The following is a 23,010-nucleotide window of genomic DNA, read 5'->3' on the forward strand; positions in this document are numbered from 1 at the left end:
GGCCGCCATCTTGGAAAAACCGAAAAAATTTGCACCTCGATATCTCAAAGTGCTGAACAGAAAAAATTGAGACATGGCTCATTGTGAAGAACTCTCCATGGGGAATAAAACATGTTAATGATGACGTCATCAGTCGCGTGGTTCGGCCGCCATCTTGGAAAAACCGAAAAAATTTGCACCTCCATATCTCCAAAAGTACTGAACAGAAAAAATTGAGACATGGCTCATTGTAAAGAACTCTCCATGGGGAATCAAATATGTTAATGATGACGTCATCAGTCACGTGGTTCGGCCGCCATCTTGGAAAAACTTTGCACCTCTATATCTCCGAAAGTGCTGAACAGAAAAAATTGCGACATGGCTCATTGTAAAGAACTCTCCATGGGGAATAAAATATGTAAATGATGATGTCATACGTCACGTGGTCGGCCGCCATCTTGGAAAAACGGCAAAAAATTTGCACCACTATGTCTCCAAAAGTGCTGAACAGAAAAAATTGAGACATGGCTCATTGTAAAGAACTCTCCATGGGGAATAAAATTTGTTAATGATGACGTCATATGTCACGTGGTTCGGCCGCCATCTTGGAAAAACCGAAAAACCTAGCACCTCCATATCTCTGAAAGTGCTGAATAGAAAAAATTGAGACATGACTCATTGTAAAGAACTCTCCATGGGGAATAAAATATGTTAATAATGACGTCATCGGTCACGTGGTTTAGCCGCCATCTTGGAAAAACCTAGCACCTCCATATCTCCGAAAATGCTGAATAGAAAAAATTGAGACATGGCTCATTGTAATGAACTCTCCATGGGGAATAAAATATGTTAATAATGACGTCATCGGTCACGTGGGTTAGCCGCCATCTTGGAAAAACCTAGCACCTCCATATCTCCGAAAGTGCTGAATAGAAAAAATTGAGACATGACTCATTGTAAAGAACTCTCCATGGGGAATAATATATGTTAATGATGACGTCATCGGTCACATGGTTCGGCCGCCATATTTGTCCTAAATGGCCGATAAAAAAGTACATTCCGGCAAGTCCTCGGTCTCTGACCGATTTTTCATTACTTGCCGGAAAAATTTTTCCGGCAAGTATGTTGATCTGTTCGTTTGTCTGTCTGTTTGTCTGTCTGTCTGTCTGTCTGTCTGTCTGTCTGTCTGTTTGCAGCACTGCGTCTACACCGTTGCACGTAGAATCGCCAAACTTTGCACACATATTGGTCTTGCCCTGGAATAGACTGTGCCCAATTGATGACGTCATCGGTGACGTGGTTCTGGCGCCATCTTGGAAAAACCGAAAAACGTTGCGCCACTATATCTCCAAAAGTGCTGAACAGAAAAAATTGAGACTTGGCTCATTGTAAAGAACTCTCCATGGGGAATAAAATATGTTAATGATGACGTCATATGTCACGTGGTCGGCCGCCATCTTGGAAAAACGTCAAAAATTTTCACCACTATAACTCCAAAAGTGCTGAACAGAAAAAATTGAGACATGGCTCATTGTAAAGAACTCTCCATGGGGAATAAAATATGTTAATGATGACGTCATCAGTCACGTGGTCGGCCGCCATCTTGGAAAAACCGAAAAACTCTGCACCTCCACATCTCCAAAAGTCCTGAACAGAAAAAATTGAGGTATGGCTCATTGTAAAGAACTCTCCATGGGGAATAAAATATGTTAATGATGACGTCATGTATCACATAGTTCGGCCGCCATATTTGTTCTAAATGGCCGATAAAAAAGTACATTCCGGCAAGTCCTCGGTCTCTGACCGATTTTTCATCTGTTTGTCTGTTTGTTACTTGCCGGAAAAATTTCCGGCAAGTATGTTGATCTGTTCGTTTGTTTGTCTGTTTGTCTGTCTGTCTGTTTGTCTGTTTGTCTGTCTGTTTGCAGCACTGCGTCTACACCGTTGCACGGAGAATCGCCAAACTTTGCACACATATTCGTCTTGCCCTGGAATAGACTGTGCCCAATTTATGACGTCATCGGTCAGGTGTTTCGGCCGCCATCTTGGAAAAACCGAAAACCTTTGCACCTCCATATCTCCGAAAGTCCTGAATAGAAAAAATTGGAACGTGGCTCATTGTAAAGAACTCTCCATGGGGAATAAAATATGTTAATGATTACGTCATTGGTCACGTGGTTCGGCCGCCATCTTGGAAAAACCGGAAAAATTTACACCTCCATATCTCCGAAAGTCCTGAATAGAAAAAATTGGAACGTGGCTCATTGTAAAGAACTCTCCATGGGGAATAAAATATGTTAATGATGACGTCATCGGTCACGTGGTTCGGCCGCCATCTTGGAAAAACCGAAAACTTTGCACCTCAACATCTCCGAAAGTGCTGAATTGAAAAAATTGAGACATGGCTCATTGAAAAGAACTCTCCATGGGGAATAAATGTTTATGATGACGTCAACGGTCACGTGGTTCGGCCACCATATTTGTCCTAAATGGCCGATAAAAATGTACATTGCGGCAAGTCCTCGGTCTCTGACCGATTTTTCATCTGTTTGTCTGTCTGTCTGTTTGCAGCACTGCGTCTACACCGTTGCACGGAGAATCGCCAAACTTTGCACACATATTGGTCTTGCCCTGGAATAGACTGTGCCCAATTGATGACGTCATCGGTGACGTGGTTCGGCCGCCATCTTGGAAAAACCGAAAAACTTTGCACCTCTATATCTCCGAAAGTACTGAACAGAAAAAATTGAGACATGGCTCATTGTAAAGAACTCTCCATGGGGAATAAAATATGTAAATGATGACGTCATCAGTCACGTGGTTCGGTCGCCATCTTGGAAAAACGGCAAAACGTTGCGCCACTATATCTCCAAAAGTGCTGAACAGAAAAAATTGAGACATGGCTCATTGTAAAGAACTCTCCATGGGGAATAAAATATGTTAATGATGACGTCATATGTCACGTGGTCGGCCGCCATCTTGGAAAAACGGCAAAACATTGCACCACAAAATCTCCAAAAGTGCTGAACAGAAAAAATTGAGACATGGCTCATTGTAAAGAACTCTCCATGGGGAATAAAATATGTTAATGATGATGTCATATGTCACGTGGTCGGCCACCATCTTGGAAAAACGGCAAAACATTGCACCACTATATCTCCAAAAGTGCTGAACAGAAAAAATTGAGACATGGCTCATTGTAAAGAACTCTCCATGGGGAATAAAATTTGTTAATGATGACGTCATATGTCACGTGGTCGGCCGCCATCTTGGAAAAACTGCTAAACATTGCACCACGAAATCTCCAAAAGTGCTGAACAGAAAAAATTGAGACATGGCTCATTGTAAAGAACTCTCCATGGGGAATAAAATATGTTAATGATGATGCCATCGTTCACGTGGTTCGGCCGCCATCTTGGAAAAACGGCAAAAACTTTGCACCACTATATCTCCAAAAGTGCAGAATGGAAAAAATTGAGACATGGCTCATTGTAAAGAACTCTCCATGGGGAATAAAATATATTAATGATGACGTCATTAGTCATGTGCTTCGGCCGCCATCTTGGAAAAACCGAAAAATTTTACACTTCCATATCTCCGAAAGTGCTGAACAGAAAAAATTGAGACATGGCTCATTGTAAATAACTCTCCATGAGGAATAAAATATGTTACTGATGACGTCATCAGTCACGTGGTTCGACCGCCATCTTGGAAAAACCGAAAAACTTTGCACCTCCATATCCCCGAAAGTGCTGAATAGAAAAAATTGAGACATGGCTCATTGTAAAGAACTCTCCATGGGGAATAAAATATGTTAATGATGATATCATCGGTCACGTGGTTCGGCCGCCATATTTCTTCAAAATGGCTGATAAAAAGTACATTCCGGCAAGTCCTCGGTCTCTGACCGATTTTTCATCTGTTTGTCTGTCTGTTTGCAGCACTGCGTCTACACCGTTGCACGTAGAATCGCCAAACTTTGCACACATATTGGTCTTGCCCTGGAATAGACTGTGCCCAATTGATGACGTCATCGGTGACGTGGTTCGGCCGCCATCTTGGAAAAACTGAAAAACTTTGCACCTCTATATCTCCGAAAGTACTGAACAGAAAAAATTGAGACATGGCTCATTGTAAAGAACTCTCCATGGGGAATAAAATATGTTAATGATGACGTCATATGTCACGTGGTCGGCCGCCATCTTGGAAAAACGTCAAAAATTTTCACCACTATAACTCCAAAAGTGCTGAACAGAAAAAATTGAGACATGGCTCATTGTAAAGAACTCTCCATGGGGAATAAAATATGTTAATGATGACGTCATCAGTCACGTGGTCGGCCGCCATCTTGGAAAAACCGAAAAACTCTGCACCTCCACATCTCCAAAAGTCCTGAACAGAAAAAATTGAGGTATGGCTCATTGTAAAGAACTCTCCATGGGGAATAAAATATGTTAATGATGACGTCATGTATCACATAGTTCGGCCGCCATATTTGTTCTAAATGGCCGATAAAAAAGTACATTCCGGCAAGTCCTCGGTCTCTGACCGATTTTTCATCTGTTTGTCTGTTTGTTACTTGCCGGAAAAATTTCCGGCAAGTATGTTGATCTGTTCGTTTGTTTGTCTGTTTGTCTGTCTGTCTGTTTGTCTGTTTGTCTGTCTGTTTGCAGCACTGCGTCTACACCGTTGCACGGAGAATCGCCAAACTTTGCACACATATTCGTCTTGCCCTGGAATAGACTGTGCCCAATTTATGACGTCATCGGTCAGGTGTTTCGGCCGCCATCTTGGAAAAACCGAAAACCTTTGCACCTCCATATCTCCGAAAGTCCTGAATAGAAAAAATTGGAACGTGGCTCATTGTAAAGAACTCTCCATGGGGAATAAAATATGTTAATGATTACGTCATTGGTCACGTGGTTCGGCCGCCATCTTGGAAAAACCGGAAAAATTTACACCTCCATATCTCCGAAAGTCCTGAATAGAAAAAATTGGAACGTGGCTCATTGTAAAGAACTCTCCATGGGGAATAAAATATGTTAATGATGACGTCATCGGTCACGTGGTTCGGCCGCCATCTTGGAAAAACCGAAAACTTTGCACCTCAACATCTCCGAAAGTGCTGAATTGAAAAAATTGAGACATGGCTCATTGAAAAGAACTCTCCATGGGGAATAAATGTTTATGATGACGTCAACGGTCACGTGGTTCGGCCACCATATTTGTCCTAAATGGCCGATAAAAATGTACATTGCGGCAAGTCCTCGGTCTCTGACCGATTTTTCATCTGTTTGTCTGTCTGTCTGTTTGCAGCACTGCGTCTACACCGTTGCACGGAGAATCGCCAAACTTTGCACACATATTGGTCTTGCCCTGGAATAGACTGTGCCCAATTGATGACGTCATCGGTGACGTGGTTCGGCCGCCATCTTGGAAAAACCGAAAAACTTTGCACCTCTATATCTCCGAAAGTACTGAACAGAAAAAATTGAGACATGGCTCATTGTAAAGAACTCTCCATGGGGAATAAAATATGTAAATGATGACGTCATCAGTCACGTGGTTCGGTCGCCATCTTGGAAAAACGGCAAAACGTTGCGCCACTATATCTCCAAAAGTGCTGAACAGAAAAAATTGAGACATGGCTCATTGTAAAGAACTCTCCATGGGGAATAAAATATGTTAATGATGACGTCATATGTCACGTGGTCGGCCGCCATCTTGGAAAAACGGCAAAACATTGCACCACAAAATCTCCAAAAGTGCTGAACAGAAAAAATTGAGACATGGCTCATTGTAAAGAACTCTCCATGGGGAATAAAATATGTTAATGATGATGTCATATGTCACGTGGTCGGCCACCATCTTGGAAAAACGGCAAAACATTGCACCACTATATCTCCAAAAGTGCTGAACAGAAAAAATTGAGACATGGCTCATTGTAAAGAACTCTCCATGGGGAATAAAATTTGTTAATGATGACGTCATATGTCACGTGGTCGGCCGCCATCTTGGAAAAACTGCTAAACATTGCACCACGAAATCTCCAAAAGTGCTGAACAGAAAAAATTGAGACATGGCTCATTGTAAAGAACTCTCCATGGGGAATAAAATATGTTAATGATGATGCCATCGTTCACGTGGTTCGGCCGCCATCTTGGAAAAACGGCAAAAACTTTGCACCACTATATCTCCAAAAGTGCAGAATGGAAAAAATTGAGACATGGCTCATTGTAAAGAACTCTCCATGGGGAATAAAATATATTAATGATGACGTCATTAGTCATGTGCTTCGGCTGCCATCTTGGAAAAACCGAAAAATTTTACACTTCCATATCTCCGAAAGTGCTGAACAGAAAAAATTGAGACATGGCTCATTGTAAATAACTCTCCATGAGGAATAAAATATGTTACTGATGACGTCATCAGTCACGTGGTTCGACCGCCATCTTGGAAAAACCGAAAAACTTTGCACCTCCATATCCCCGAAAGTGCTGAATAGAAAAAATTGAGACATGGCTCATTGTAAAGAACTCTCCATGGGGAATAAAATATGTTAATGATGATATCATCGGTCACGTGGTTCGGCCGCCATATTTCTTCAAAATGGCTGATAAAAAGTACATTCCGGCAAGTCCTCGGTCTCTGACCGATTTTTCATCTGTTTGTCTGTCTGTTTGCAGCACTGCGTCTACACCGTTGCACGTAGAATCGCCAAACTTTGCACACATATTGGTCTTGCCCTGGAATAGACTGTGCCCAATTGATGACGTCATCGGTGACGTGGTTCGGCCGCCATCTTGGAAAAACTGAAAAACTTTGCACCTCTATATCTCCGAAAGTACTGAACAGAAAAAATTGAGACATGGCTCATTGTAAAGAACTCTCCATGGGGAATAAAATATGTTAATGATGACGTCATCAGTCACGTGGTCGGCCGCCATCTTGGAAAAACAGCAAAACTTTGCACCACTATATCTCCAAAAGTGCTGAACAGAAAAAATTGAGACATGGCTCATTGTAAAGAACTCTCCATGGGGAATAAAATATGTTAATGATGACGTCATATGTCACGTGGTCGGCCGCCATTTTGGAAAAACGGCAAAACTTTGCACCACTATATCTCCAAAAGTGCTGAACAGAAAAAATTGAGACATGGCTCATTGTAAAGAACTCTCCATGGGGAATAAAATATGTTAATGATGACGTCATCAGTCACGTGGTCGGCCGCCATCTTGGAAAAACGGCAAAACTTTGCACCACGAAATCTCCAAAAGTGCTGAACAGAAAAAATTGAGACATGGCTCATTGTAAAGAACTCTCCATGGGGAATAAAATATGTTAATGATGATGTCATATGTCACGTGGTCGGCCGCCATCTTGGAAAAACGGCAAAACTTTGCACCACTATATCTCCAAAAGTGCTGAACAGAAAAAATTGAGACATGGCTCATTGTAAAGAACTCTCCATGGGGAATAAAATATGTTAATGATGATATCATTGGTCACGTGGTTCGGCCGCCATATTTGTTCTAAATGGCCGATAAAAAGTACATTCCGGCAAGTCCTCGGTCTCTGACCGATTTTTCATTACTTGCCGGAAAAATTTCCGGCAAGTATGTTGATCTGTTCGTTTGTTTGTCTGTCTGTCTGTCTGTCTGTCTGTCTGTTTGCAGCACTGCGTCTACACTGTTGCACGTAGAATCGCCAAACTTTGCACACATATTGGTCTTGCCCTGGAATAGACTGTGCCCAATTGATGACGTCATCGGTGACGTGGTTCGGCCGCCATCTTGGAAAAACCGAAAAACTTTGCACCTCTATATCTCCGATAGTACTGAACAGAAAAAATTGAGACATGGCTCATTGTAAAGAACTCTCCATGGGGAATAAAATATGTAAATGATGACGTCATCAGTCACGTGGTTCGGTCGCCATCTTGGAAAAACGGCAAAACGTTGCGCCACTATATCTCCAAAAGTGCTGAACAGAAAAAATTGAGACATGGCTCATTGTAAAGAACTCTCCATGGGGAATAAAACATGTTAATGATGACGTCATATGTCACGTGGTCGGCCGCCATCTTGGAAAAACGGCAAAACTTTGCACCACTATATCTCCAAAAGTGCTGAACAGAAAAAATTGAGACATGGCTCATTGTAAAGAACTCTCCATGGGGAATAAAATATGTTAATGATGACGTCATCAGTCACGTGGTCGGCCGCCATCTTGGAAAAACGGCAAAACTTTGCACCACGAAATCTCCAAAAGTGCTGAACAGAAAAAATTGAGACATGGCTCATTGTAAAGAACTCTCCATGGGGAATAAAATATGTTAATGATGACGTCATCAGTCACGTGGTCGGCCGCCATCTTGGAAAAACGGCAAAACTTTGCACCACTCTATCTCCAAAAGTGCTGAACAGAAAAAATTGAGACATGGCTCATTGTAAAGAAGTCTCCATGGGGAATAAAATTTGTTAATGATGACGTCATATGTCACGTGGTTCGGCCGCCATCTTGGAAAAACCGAAAAAATTTGCACCTCCATATCTCTGAATGTGCTGAATAGAAAAATTGAGACATGGCTCATTGTAAAGAACTCTCCATGGGGAATAAAATATGTTAATGATGACGTCATCGGTCAGGTGGTTCGGCCGCCATATTTGTCCTAAATGGCCGATAAAAAAGTACATTCCGGCAAGTCCTCGGTCTCTGACCGATTTTTCATCTGTTTGTCTGTCTGTTTGTCTGTCTGTCTGTTTGCAGCACTGCGTCTACACCGTTGCACGGAGAATCGCCAAACTTTGCACACATATTGGTCTTGCCCGGGAATAGACTGTGCCCAATTGATGACGTCATCGGTGACGTGGTTCGGCCGCCATCTTGGAAAAACCGAAAAACTTTGCACCTCTATATCTCCGAAAGTACTGAACAGACAAAATTGAGACATGGCTCATTGTAAAGAACTCTCCATGGGGAATAAAATATGTAAATGATGACGTCATTAGTCACGTGGTTCGGGCGCCATCTTGGAAAAACGGCAAAACGTTGCGCCACTATATCTCCAAAAGTGCTAAACAGAAAAAATTGAGACATGGCTCATTGTAAAGAACTCTCCATGGGGAATAAAATATGTTAATGATGACGTCATATGTCACGTGGTCGGCCGCCATCTTGTAAAAACGGCAAAAATTTGCACCACTATATCTCCAAAAGTGCTGAACAGAAAAAATTGAGACATGGCTCATTGTAAAGAACTCTCCATGTGGAATAAAATATGTTAATGATGACGTCATCAGTCACGTGGTCGGCCGCCATATTTGTCCTAAATGGCCGATAAAGTAAATTCCGGCAAGTCCTCGGTCTCTGACCGATTTTTCATTACTTGCCGGAAAAATTTTCCGGCAAGTATGTTGATCTGTTCGTTTGTTACTTGCCGGAAAAATTTCCGGCAAGTATGTTGATCTGTTCGTTTGTTTGTCTGTTTGTCTGTTTGTCTGTTTGTCTGTCTGTCTGTCTGTTTGCAGCACTGCGTCTACACCGTTGCACGTAGAATCGCCAAACTTTGCACACATATTGGTCTTGCCCTGGAATAGACTGTGCCCAATTGATGACGTCATCGGTGACGTGGTTCGGCCGCCATCTTGGAAAAACCGAAAAACTTTGCACCTCTATATCTCCGAAAGTACTGTAGAGAAAAAATTGAGACATGGCTCATTGTAAAGAACTCTCCATGGGGAATAAAATATGTTAATGATGACGTCATCAGTCACGTGGTCGGCCGCCATCTTGGAAAAACAGCAAAACTTTGCACCACTATATCTCCAAAAGTGCTGAACAGAAAAAATTGAGACGTGGCTCATTGTAAAGAACTCCATGGGGAATAAAATATGTTAATGATGATGTCATATGTCACGTGGTCGGCCGCCATCTTGGAAAAACGGCAAAACTTTGCACCACTATATTTCCAAAAGTGCTGAACAGAAAAAATTGAGACATGGCTCATTGTAAAGAACTCTCCATGGGGAATAAAATATGTTAATGATGACGTCATCAGTCACGTGGTCGGCCGCCATCTTGGAAAAACCGAAAAACCTAGCACCTCCATATCTCCAAAAGTCCTGAATAGAAAAAATTGAGGCATGGCTCATTGTAAAGAACTCTCCATGGGGAATAAAATATGTTAATGATGACGTCATTGGTCACGTGGTTCGGCCGCCATATTTGTCCTAAATGGCGGATAAAAAAGTACATTCCGGCAAGTCCTCGGTCTCTGACCGATTTTTCATTTGTCTGTCTGTCTGTCTGTCTGTTTGTCTGTTTGCAGCACTACGTCTACACCGTTGCACGTAGAATCGCCAAACTTGGCACACATTTTGGTCTTGCCCTCTAATATACTGTGCCCAAATGATGACGTCATCGGTGACGTGGTTCGGCCGCCATCTTGGAAAAACCGAAAAACTTTACACCTCCATATCTCCGAAAGTGCTGAACAGAAAAAATTGAGACATGGCTCATTGTAAATAACTCTCCATGGGGAATAAAATATGTTACTGATGACGTCATCAGTCACGTGGTTCGGCCGCCATCTTGGAAAAACCGAAAAACTTTGCACCTCCATATCTCCGAAAGTGCTGAACAGAAAAAATTGAGACATGGCTCATTGTAAAGAACTCTCCATGGGGAATAAAATATGTTAATGATGACGTCATCAGTCACGTGGTCGGCCGCCATCTTGGAAAAACGGCAAAACTTTGCACCACGATATCTCCAAAAGTGCTGAACAGAAAAAATTGAGACATGGCTCATTGTAAAGAACTCTCCATGGCGAATAAAATATGTTAATGATGACGTCATATGTCACGTGGTCGGCCGCCATCTTGGAAAAACCGAAAAACTTTGCACCTCCATATCTCCGGAAGTGCTGAACAGAAAAAATTGAGACATGGCTCATTGGTAAGAACTCTCCATGGGGAATAAAATATGTTAATGATGACGTCATCAGCCACGTGGTTCGGCCGCCATCTTGGAAAACCGAAAAACTTTGCACCTCCATATCTCCGGAAGTGCTGAATAGAAAAAATTGAGACATGGCTCATTGGAAAGAACTTTCCATGGGGAATAAAATATGTTAATGATGATGCCATCAGTCACGTGGTTCGGCCGCCATCTTGGAAAAACGGGAAAACTTTGCACCACTATATCTCCAAAAGTGCAGAATGGAAAAAATTGAGACATGGCTCATTGTAAAGAACTCTCCATGGGGAATAAAATACGTAAATGATGACGTCATCAGTCACGTGGTTCTGGCGCCATCTTGGAAAAACCGAAAAACTTTGCACCTCTATATCTCCAAAAGTACTGAACAGAAAAAATTGAGACATGGCTCATTGTAAAGAACTCTCCATGGGGAATAAAATACGTAAATGATGACGTCATCAGTCACGTGGTTCTGGCGCCATCTTGGAAAAACCGAAAAACGTTGCGCCACTATATCTCCAAAAGTGCTGAACAGAAAAAATTGAGACTTGGCTCATTGTAAAGAACTCTCCATGGGGAATAAAATATGTTAATGATGACGTCATATGTCACGTGGTCGGCCGCCATCTTGGAAAAACGGCAAAAAATTTCACCACTATATCTCCAAAAGTGCTGAACAGAAAAAATTGAGACATGGCTCATTGTAAAGAACTCTCCATGGGGAATAAAATATGTTAATGATGACGTCATCAGTCACGTGGTCGGCCGCCATCTTGGAAAAACCGAAAAACTCTGCACCTCCACATCTCCAAAAGTCCTGAACAGAAAAAATTGAGGTATGGCTCATTGTAAAGAACTCTCCATGGGGAATAAAATATGTTAATGATGACGTCATCGGTCACGTGGTTCGGCCGCCATATTTGTCCTAAATGGCTGATAAAAAAGTACATTCCGGCAAGTCCTCGGTCTCTGACCGATTTTTCATTACTTGCCGGAAAAATTTTTCCGGCAAGTATGTTGATCTGTTCGTTTGTTACTTGCCGGAAAAATCTTTCCGGCAAGTATGTTGATCTGTTCGTTTGTTTGTCTGTCTGTCTGTTTGTCTGTCTGTTTGTCTGTCTGTTTGTCTGTTTGCAGCACTGCGTCTACACCGTTGCACGGAGAATCGCCAAACTTTGCACACATAATGGTCTTGCCCTCTAATATACTGTGCCTCAATGATGACGTCATCAGTGACGTGGTTCGGCCGCCATCTTGGATAAACCGAATAAATTTGCACCTCTATATCTCCGAAAGTACTGAACAGAAAAAATTGAGACATGGCTCATTGTAAAGAACTCTCCATGGGGAATAAAATATGTTAATGATGACGTCATATGTCACGTGGTCGGCCGCCATCTTGGAAAAACGGCAAAAATTTGCACCACTATATCTCCAAAAGTGCTGAACAGAAAAAATTGAGACATGGCTCATTGTAAAGAACTCTCCATGGGGAATAAAATATGTAAATGATGACGTCATCAGTCACGTGGTTCGGTCGCCATCTTGGAAAAACGGCAAATCGTTGCGCCACTATATCTCCAAAAGTGCTGAACAGAAAAAATTGAGACATGGCTCATTGTAAAGAACTCTCCATGGGGAATAAAATATGTTAATGATGACGTCATCAGTCACGTGGTCGGCCGCCATCTTGGAAAAACGGCAAAACTTTGCACCACTATATCTCCAAAAGTGCTGAACAGAATAATTGAGACATGGCTCATTGTAAAGAACTCTCCATGGGGAATAAAATATGTTAATGATGACGTCATCAGTCACGTGGTCGGCCGCCATCTTGGAAAAACGGCAAAACTTTGCACCACAAAATCTCCAAAAGTGCTGAACAGAAAAAATTGAGACATGGCTCATTGTAAAGAACTCTCCATGGGGAATAAAATATGTTAATGATGACGCCATCGGTCACGTGGTTCGGCCGCCATCTTGGAAAAATGGGAAAACTTTGCACCACTATATCTCCAAAAGTGCAGAATGGAAAAAATTGAGACATGGCTCATTGTAAAGAACTCTCCATGGGGAATAAAATATGTTAATGATGACGCCATCGGTCACGTGGTTCGGCCGCCATCTTGGAAAAATGGGAAAACTTTGCACCACTATATCTCCAAAAGTGCAGAATGGAAAAAATTGAGACATGGCTCATTGCAAAGAACTCTCAATGGGGAATAAAATATGTTAATGATGACGTCATATGTCACGTGGTTCGGCCGCCATCTTGGAAAAACCGAAAAATTGTGCACCTCCATATCTCTGAAAGTGCTGAATAGAAAAAATTGAGACATGGCTCATTGTAAAGAACTCTCCATGGGGAATAAAATATGTTAATAATGACATCATAGGTCACGTGGTTCGGACGCCATATTTGTCTTAAATGGCCGATAAAAGAGTACATTCCGGCAAGTCCTCGGTCTCTGACCGATTTTTCATCTGTTTGTCTGTTTGTCTGTTTGTCTGTCTGTTTGTCTGTTTGCAGCACTACGTCTACACCGTTGCACGTAGAATCGCCAAACTTGGCACACATATTGGTCTTGCCCTCTAATATACTGTGCCCAAATGATGACGTCATCGGTGACGTGGTTCGGCCGCCATCTTGGAAAAACCGAAAAACTTTACACCTCCATATCTCCGAAAGTGCTGAACAGAAAAAATTGAGACATGGCTCATTGTAAATAACTCTCCATGGGGAATAAAATATGTTACTGATGAAGTCATCAGTCACGTGGTTCGGCCGCCATCTTGGAAAAACCGAAAAACTTTGCACCTCCATATCTCCGAAAGTGCTGAACAGAAAAAATTGAGACATGGCTCATTGTAAAGAACTCTCCATGGGGAATAAAATATGTTAATGATGACGTCATCAGTCACGTGGTCGGCCGCCATCTTGGAAAAACGGCAAAACTTTGCACCACGATATCTCCAAAAGTGCTGAACAGAAAAAATTGAGACATGGCTCATTGTAAAGAACTCTCCATGGCGAATAAAATATGTTAATGATGACGTCATATGTCACGTGGTCGGCCGCCATCTTGGAAAAACCGAAAAACTTTGCACCTCCATATCTCCGGAAGTGCTGAACAGAAAAAATTGAGACATGGCTCATTGGTAAGAACTCTCCATGGGGAATAAAATATGTTAATGATGACGTCATATGTCACGTGGTCGGCCGCCATCTTTGAAAAACCGAAAAACTTTGCACCTCCATATCTCCGAAAGTGCTGAATAGAAAAAATTGAGACATGGCTCATTGTAAAGAACTCTCCATGGGGAATAAAATATGTTAATGATGATATCATCGGTCACGTGGTTCGGCCGCCATATTTGTTCTAAATGGCCGATAAAAAGTACATTCCGGCAAGTCCTCGGTCTCTGACCGATTTTTCATCTGTTTGTCTGTTTGTCTGTCTGTTTGCAGCACTGCGTCTACACCGTTGGACGTAGAATCGCCAAACTTTGCACACATATTGGTCTTACCCTGGAATAGACTGTGCCCAATTGATGACGTCATCCGTGACGTGGTTCGGCCGCCATCTTGGAAAAACCGAAAAAAATTTGCACCTCTATATCTCCGAAAGTACTGAACAGACAAACTTGAGACATGGCTCATTGTAAAGAACTCTCCATGGGGAATAAAATATGTAAATGATGACGTCATCAGTCACGTGGTTCTGGCGCCATCTTGGAAAAACGGCAAAACGTTGCGCCACTATATCTCCAAAAGTGCTGAACAGATAAAAATTGAGACATGGCTCATTGTAAAGAACTCTCAATGGGGAATAAAATATGTTAATGATGACGTCATATGTCACGTGGTTCGGCCGCCATCTTGGAAAAACCGAAAAATTTTGCACCTCCATATCTCTGAAAGTGCTGAATAGAAAAAATTGAGACATGGCTCGTTGTAAAGAACTCTCCATGGCGAATAAAATATGTTAATGATGACATCATAGGTCACGTGGTTCGGCCGCCATCTTGGAAAAACCGAAAAACGTAGCACCTCCATATCTCCAAAAGTGCTGAATAGAAAAAGTTGAGACATGGCTCTTTGTAAAGAACTCTCCATGGGGAATAATATATGTTAATGATGACGTCATCTATCACGTGGTTCGGCCGCCATATTTGTCCTAAATGGCCGATAAAAAAGTACATTCCGGCAAGTCCTCGGTCTCTGACCGATTTTTCATCTGTCTGTCTGTTTGTCTGTCTGTCTGTCTGTCTGTCTGTTTGCAGCACTGCGTCTACACCGTTGCACGGCGAATCGCCAAACTTTGCACACATATTGGTCTTGCCCTGGAATAGACTGTGCCCAATTGATGACGTCATCGGTGACGTGGTTCGGCCGCCATCTTGGAAAAACTGAAAAACCTTGCACCTCTATATCTCCGAAAGTACTGAACAGAAAAAATTGAGACATGGCTCATTGTAAAGAACTCTCCATGGGGAATAAAATATGTAAATGATGACGTCATCAGTCACGTGGTTCGGTCGCCATCTTGGAAAAACGGCAAAACGTTGCGCCACTATATCTCCAAAAGTGCTGAACAGAAAAAATTGAGACATGGCTCATTGTAAAGAACTCTCCATGGGGAATAAAATATGTTAATGATGACGTCATATGTCACGTGGTCGGCCGCCATCTTGGAAAAACGGCAAAACTTTGCACCACTATATCTCCAAAAGTGCTGAACAGAAAAAATTGAGACATGGCTCATTGTAAAGAACTCTCCATGGGGAATAAAATATGTTAATGATGACGTCATCAGTCGCGTGGTCGGCCGCCATCTTGGAAAAACCGAAAAACCTAGCACCTCCATATCTCCGAAAGTGCTGAATAGAAAAAATTGAGACATGGCTCATTGTCAAGAACTCTCCATGTGGAATAAAATATGTTAATGATGACGTCATCGGTCACGTGGTGCGGCCGCCATCTTGGAAAAACGGGAAAAAAATTCACCTCCATATCTCCGAAAGTGCTGAATAGAAAAAATTGAGACATGGCTCATTGGAAAGAACTCTCCAGGGGGAATAAAATAAGTTAATGATGACGTCATCGGTCACGTGGTTCGGCCGCCATCTTGGAAAATCCGAAAAACGTTGCACCTCTATCTCCAAAAGTGCTGAACAGAAAAAATTGAGACATGGCTCATTGGAAAGAACTCTCCAGGGGGAATAAAATATGTTAATGATGTCGTCATCGGTCACGTGGTTCGGCCGCCATCTTGGAAAATCCGAAAAACGTTGCACCTCTATCTCCAAAAGTGCTGAACAGAAAAAATTGAGACATGGCTCATTGTAAAGAACTCTCCGTGGGGAATAAAATATGTTAATGATGATGTCATCGGTCAGGTGGTTCAGCCGCCATATTTGTCCTAAATGGCCGATAAAAAAGTAAATTCCGGCAAGTCCTCGGTCTCTGACCGATTTTTCATCTGTTTGTCTGTTTGTCTGTTTGCAGCACTGCGTCTACACCGTTGCACGGAGAATCGCCAAACTTTGCACACATAATGGTCTTGCCCTCTAATATACTGTGCCCCAATGATGACGTCATCGGTGACGTGGTTCGGCCGCCATCTTGGAAAAACCGAATAAATTTGCACCTCTATATCTCCGAAAGTACTGAACAGAAAAAATTGAGACATGGCTCATTGTAAAGAACTCTCCATGGGGAATAAAATATGTAAATGATGACGTCATCAGTCACGTGGTTCGGTCGCCATCTTGGAAAAACGGCAAATCGTTGCGCCACTATATCTCCAAAAGTGCTGAACAGAAAAAATTGAGACATGGCTCATTGGAAAGAACTCTCCATGGGGAATAAAATATGTTAATGATGACGTCATATGTCACGTGGTCGGCCGCCATCTTGGAAAAACGGCAAAACTTTGCACCACTATATCTCCAAAAGTGCTGAACAGAAATAATTGAGACATGGCTCATTGTAAAGAACTCTCCATGGGGAATAAAATATGTTAATGATGACGTCATCAGTCACGTGGTCGGCCGCCATCTTGGAAAAACGGCAAAACTTTGCACCACAAAATCTCCAAAAGTGCTGAACAGAAAAAATTGAGACATGGCTCATTGTAAAGAACTCTCCATGGGGAATAAAATATGTTAATGATGACGCCATCGGTCACGTGGTTCGGCCGCCATCTTGGAAAAATGGGAAAACTTTGCACCACTATATCTCCAAAAGTGCAGAATGGAAAAAATTGAGACATGGCTCATTGTAAAGAACTCTCAATGGGGAATAAAATATGTTAATGATGACGTCATATGTCACGTGGTTCGGCCGCCATCTTGGAAAAACCGAAAAATTGTGCACCTCCATATCTCTGAAAGTGCTGAATAGAAAAAATTGAGACATGGCTCATTGTAAAGAACTCTCCATGGGGAATAAAATATGTTAATGATGACATCATAGGTCACGTGGTTCGGCTGCCATCTTGGAAAAACCGAAAAACGTAGCACCTCCATATCTCCAAAAGTGCTGAATAGAAAAAGTTGAGACATGGCTCTTTGTGAAGAACTCTCCATGGGGAATAATATATGTTAATGATGACGTCATCTATCACGTGGTTCGGACGCCATATTTGTCTTAAATGGCCGATAAAAAAGTACATTCCGGCAAGTCCTCGGTCTCTGACCGATTTTTCATCTGTTTGTCTGTTTGTCTGTTTGCAGCACTGCGTCTACACCGTTGCACGGAGAATCGCCAAACTTTGCACATATATTGGGCTTGCCCTGGAATAGACTGTGCCCAATTGATGACGTCATCGGTGACGTGGTTCGGCCGCCATCTTGGAAAAACCGAAAAACTTGGCACCTCTATATCTCCGAAAGTACTGTACAGAAAAAATTGAGACATGGCTCATTGTAAAGAACTCTCCATGGGGAATAAAATATGTTACTGATGACGTCATATGTCACGTGGTTCTGCCGCCATCTTGGAAAATCCGAAAAAATTTGCACCTCCATATCTCCGAAGGTGCTGAACAGAAAAAATTGAGACATGGCTCATTGGAAAGAACTCTCCATGGGGAATAAAATATGTTAATGATGACGTCATCGGTCACGTGGTTCGGCCGCCATCTTGGAAAATCCGAAAAACGTTGCACCTCTATCTCCAAAAGTGCTGAACAGAGAAAATTGAGACATGGCTCATTGTAAAGAACTCTCCGTGGGGAATAAAATATGTTAATGATGACGTCATCGGTCAGGTGGTTCAGCCGCCATATTTGTCCTAAATGGCCGATAAAAAAGTAAATTCCGGCAAGTCCTCGGTCTCTGACCGATTTTTCATTTGTTACTTGCCGGAAAAATCTTTCCGGCAAGTATGTTGATCTGTTCGTTTGCCTGTCTGTCTGTTTGTCTGTTTGCAGCACTGCGTCTACACCGTTGCACGGAGAATCGCCAAACTTTGCACACATATTCGTCTTGCCCTGGAATAGACTGTGCCCAATTTATGACGTCATCGGTCACGTGTGTCGGCCGCCATCTTGGAAAAACCGAAAAATTTTGCGCCTCCATATCTCCGGAAGTGCTGAATAGAAAAAATTGAGACATGGCCCATTGCAAAGAACTCTCCATGGGGAATAAAATATGTTAATGTTGACGTCATAGGTCACGTGGTTCGGCCGCCATCTTGGAAAAACGGCAAAACCTTGCACCTCCATATCTCTGAATGTACTGAATAGAAAAAATTGAGACATGGCTCATTGTAAAGAACTCTCCATGGGGAATAAAATATGTTAATGATGACGTCATATGTCACGTGGTTCGGCCGCCGTCTTGGAAAAACCGAAAAATTTTCCACCTCCATATCTCTGAAAGTGCTGAATAGAAAAAATTGAGACATGGCTCATTGTAAAGAACTCTCCATCGGGAATAAAATATGTTAATGATGATGCCATCGGTCACGTGGTTCGGCCGCCATCTTGGAAAAACGGGAAAACTTTGCACCACTATATCTCCAAAAGTGCAGAATGGAAAAAATTGAGACATGGCTCATTGTAAAGAACTCTCTATGGGGAATAAAATATGTTAATGATGACGTCATCTATCACGTGGTTCAGCCGCCATATTTGTTCTAAATGGCCGATAAAAAAGTACATTCCGGCAAGTCCTCGGTCTCTGACCGATTTTTCATTTGTCTGTTTGTCTGTTTGTCTGTTTGTCTGTTTGCAGCACTACGTCTACACCGTTGCACGTAGAATCACCAAACTTTGCACACGTATTTGTCTTGCGCTCTAATATACTGTGCCCAAATGATGACGTCATCGGTCACGTGGTTCGGCCGCCATCTTGGAAAAACCGAAAAATTTTGCACCTCGATATCTCAGTGCTGAACAGAAAAAATTCAGACATGGCTCATTGTGAAGAACTCTCCATGGAGAATACAATATGTTAATGATGACGTCATCAGTCACGTGGTTCGGCCGCCATGTTGGAAAAACCGAAAAATTTTGCACCTCCATATCTCCAAAAGTGCTGAATAGAAAAAATTGAGACATGGCTCATTGTAAAGAACTCTCCATGGGGAATAAAATATGTTAATGATGACGTCATCAGTCACGTGGTTCGGCCGCCATCTTGGAAAATGGCAAAACTTTGCACCACTATATCTCCAAAAGTGCTGAACAGAAAAAATTGAGACATGGCTCATTGTAAAGAACTCTCCATGGGGAATAAAATGTTAGTGATGACGTCATCGGTCACGTGGTTCGGCCGCCATCTTGGAAAACCCCAAAAACTTTGCACCTCCATATCTCCGAAAGTGCTGAATAGAAAAAATTGAGACATGGCTCATTGCAAAGAACTCTCCATGGGGAATAAAATATGTTAATGATGACGTCATCGGTGACGTGGTTCGGCCGCCATCTTGGAAAAACCGAATAAATTTGCACCTCTATATCTCCGAAAGTACTGAACAGAAAAAATTGAGACATGGCTCATTGTAAAGAACTCTCCATGGGGAATAAAATATGTTAATGATGACGTCATATGTCACGTGGTCGGCCGCCATCTTGGAAAAACGGCAAAAATTTGCACCACTATATCTCCAAAAGTGCTGAACAGAAAAAATTGAGACATGGCTCATTGTAAAGAACTCTCCATAGGGAATAAAATATGTTAATGATGACGTCATCATTCACGTGGTCGGCCGCCATCTTGGAAAAACCGAAAAACTTAGCACCTCCATATCTCCGAAAGTGCTGAATAGAAAAAATTGAGACATGGCTCATTGTAAAGAACTCTCCATGGGGAACAAAATATGTTAATGATGATGTCATCGGTCACGTGGTTCGGCCGCCATCTTGGAAAAACCGAAAAACTCTGCACCTCCACATCTCCAAAAGTCCTGAATAGAAAAAATTGAGGTATGGCTCATTGTAAAGAACTCTCCATGGGGAATAAAATATGTTAATGATGACGTCATCGGTCACGTGGTTCGGCCGCCCTATTTGTCCTAAATGGCCGATAAAAAAGTACATTCCGGCAAGTCCTCGGTCTCTGACCGATTTTTCATCTGTTTGTCTGTTTGTCTGTCTGTTTGTCTGTTTGCAGCACTACGTCTACACCGTTGCACGTAGAATCACCAAACTTTGCACACGTATTTGTCTTGCCCTCTAATATACTGTGCCCAAATGATGACGTCATCGGTCACGTGGTTCGGCCGCCATCTTGGAAAAACCGAAAAATTTTGCACCTCGATATCTCAAAGTGCTGAACAGAAAAAATTGAGACATGGCTCATTGTAAAGAACTCTCCATGGGGAATAAAATATGTTAATGATGACGTCATCGGTCACGTGGTTCGGCCGCCATCTTGGAAAAAACGAAAATTTTTGCACCTCCATATCTCCGAAAGTCCTGAACAGAAAAAATTGAGACATGGCTCATTGTAAAGAACTCTCCATGGGGAATAAAATATGTTAATGATGACGTCATCAGTCACGTGGTTCGGCCGCCATCTTGGAAAAACCGAAAAACTTGCACCTCTATATCTCCGAAAGTACTGAACAGAAAAAATTGAGACATGGCTCATTGTAAAGAACTTTCCATGGGGAATAAAATATGTAAATGATGACGTCATCAGTCACGTGGTTCGGTCGCCATCTTGGAAAAACGGCAAAACTTTGCACCACTATATCTCCAAAAGTGCTGAACAGAAAAAATTGAGACATGGCTCATTGTAAAGAACTCTCCATGGGTAATAAAATATGTTAATGATGACGTCATCAGTCACGTGGTCGTCCGCCATCTTGGAAAAACGGCAAAACTTTGCACCTCGATATCTCAAAGTGCTGAACAGAAAAAATTGAGACATGGCTCATTGTGAAGAACTCTCCAGGGGGAATAAAATATGTAAATGATGACATCATCAGTCACGTGGTTCGGTCGCCATCTTGGAAAAACGGCAAAACGTTGCGCCACTATATCTCCAAAAGTGCTGAACAGAAAAAATTGAGGCATGGCTCATTGTAAAGAACTCTCCATGGGGAATAAAATATGTTAATGATGACGTCATCGGTCACGTGGTTCGGCCGCCATATTTGTCCTAAATGGCCGATAAAAAAGTACATTCCGGCAAGTCCTCGGTCTCTGACCGATTTTTCATTACTTGCCGGAAAAGATTCCGGCAAGTATGTTGATCTGTTCGTTTGTTACTTGCTGGAAAAAAATTTCCGGCAAGTATGTTGATCTGTTCGTTTGTCTGTTTGTCTGTTTGTCTGTTTGTCTGTCTGTCTGTCTGTTTGCAGCACTGTGTCTACACCGTTGCACGGAGAATCGCCAAACTTTGCACACATATTGGTCTTGCCCTGGAATAGACTGTGCCCAATTGATGACGTCATCGGTGACGTGGTTCGGCCGCCATCTTGGAAAAACCGAAAAACTTGGCACCTCTATATCTCCGAAAGTACTGTACAGAAAAAATTGAGACATGGCTCATTGTAAAGAACTCTCCATGGGGAATAAAATATGTTACTGATGACGTCATATGTCACGTGGTCGGCCGCCATCTTGGAAAAACGGCAAAACTTTGCTCCACTATATCTCCAAAAGTGCTGAACAGAAAAATTGAGACATGGCTCATTGTAAAGAACTCTCCATGGGGAATAAAATATGTTAATGATGACGTCATATGTCACGTGGTCGGCCGCCATCTTGGAAAAACGGCAAAACTTTGCACCACTATATCTCCAAAAGTGCTGAACAGAAAAAATTGAGACATGGCTCATTGTAAAGAACTCCATGGGGAATAAAATATGTTAATGATGACGTCATCGGTCACGTGGTTCGGCCGCCATATTTGTCCTAAATGGCCGATAAAAAGTACATTCCGGCAAGTCCTCGGTCTCTGACCGATTTTTCATTTGTCTGTTTGTCTGTCTGTCTGTCTGTCTGTCTGTTTGCAGCACTGCGTCTACACCGTTGCACGTAGAATCGCCAAACTTTGCACACATATTGGTCTTGCCCTGGAATAGACTGTGCCCAATTGATGACGTCATCGGTGACGTGGTTCGGCCGCCATTTTGGAAAAACCGAAAAACTTTGCACCTCTATATCTCCGAAAGTACTGAACAGAAAAAATTGAGACATGGCTCATTGTAAAGAACTCTCCATGGGGAATAAAATATGTTAATGATGACGTCATATGTCACGTGGTCGGCCGCCATCTTGGAAAAACGGGAAAAATTTGCACCACTATATCTCCAAAAGTGCTGAACAGAAAAAATTGAGACATGGCTCATTGTAAAGAACTCTCCATGGGGAATAAAATATGTTAATGATGACGTCATCAGTCACGTGGTCGGCCGCCATCTTGGAAAAACCGAAAAACCTAGCACCTCCATATCTCCGAAAGTGCTGAATAGAAAAAATTGAGACATGGCTCATTGTAAAGAACTCTCCATGGGGAATAAAATATGTTAATGATGATGTCATCGGTCACGTGGTTTGGCCGCCATCTTGGAAAAACCGAAAAACT

At 42.3% G+C, this 23,010-nt stretch overlaps 1 protein-coding gene across 2 annotated transcripts in view; it reads left to right on the forward strand.

The window, feature by feature from the left end:
- The window catches only part of LOC137437459 (zinc finger protein 385D), a 952,094-nt gene that overhangs the window by 684,614 nt on the left and 244,470 nt on the right, over positions 1-23,010 (forward strand). The gene's annotated exons all lie outside the window — the stretch shown is intronic.

Source organism: Myxine glutinosa, chromosome 1, assembly GCF_964187855.1.
Source record: "Myxine glutinosa chromosome 1, kmMyxGlut1.1, whole genome shotgun sequence".
NCBI lineage: Eukaryota > Metazoa > Chordata > Myxini > Myxiniformes > Myxinidae > Myxine > Myxine glutinosa.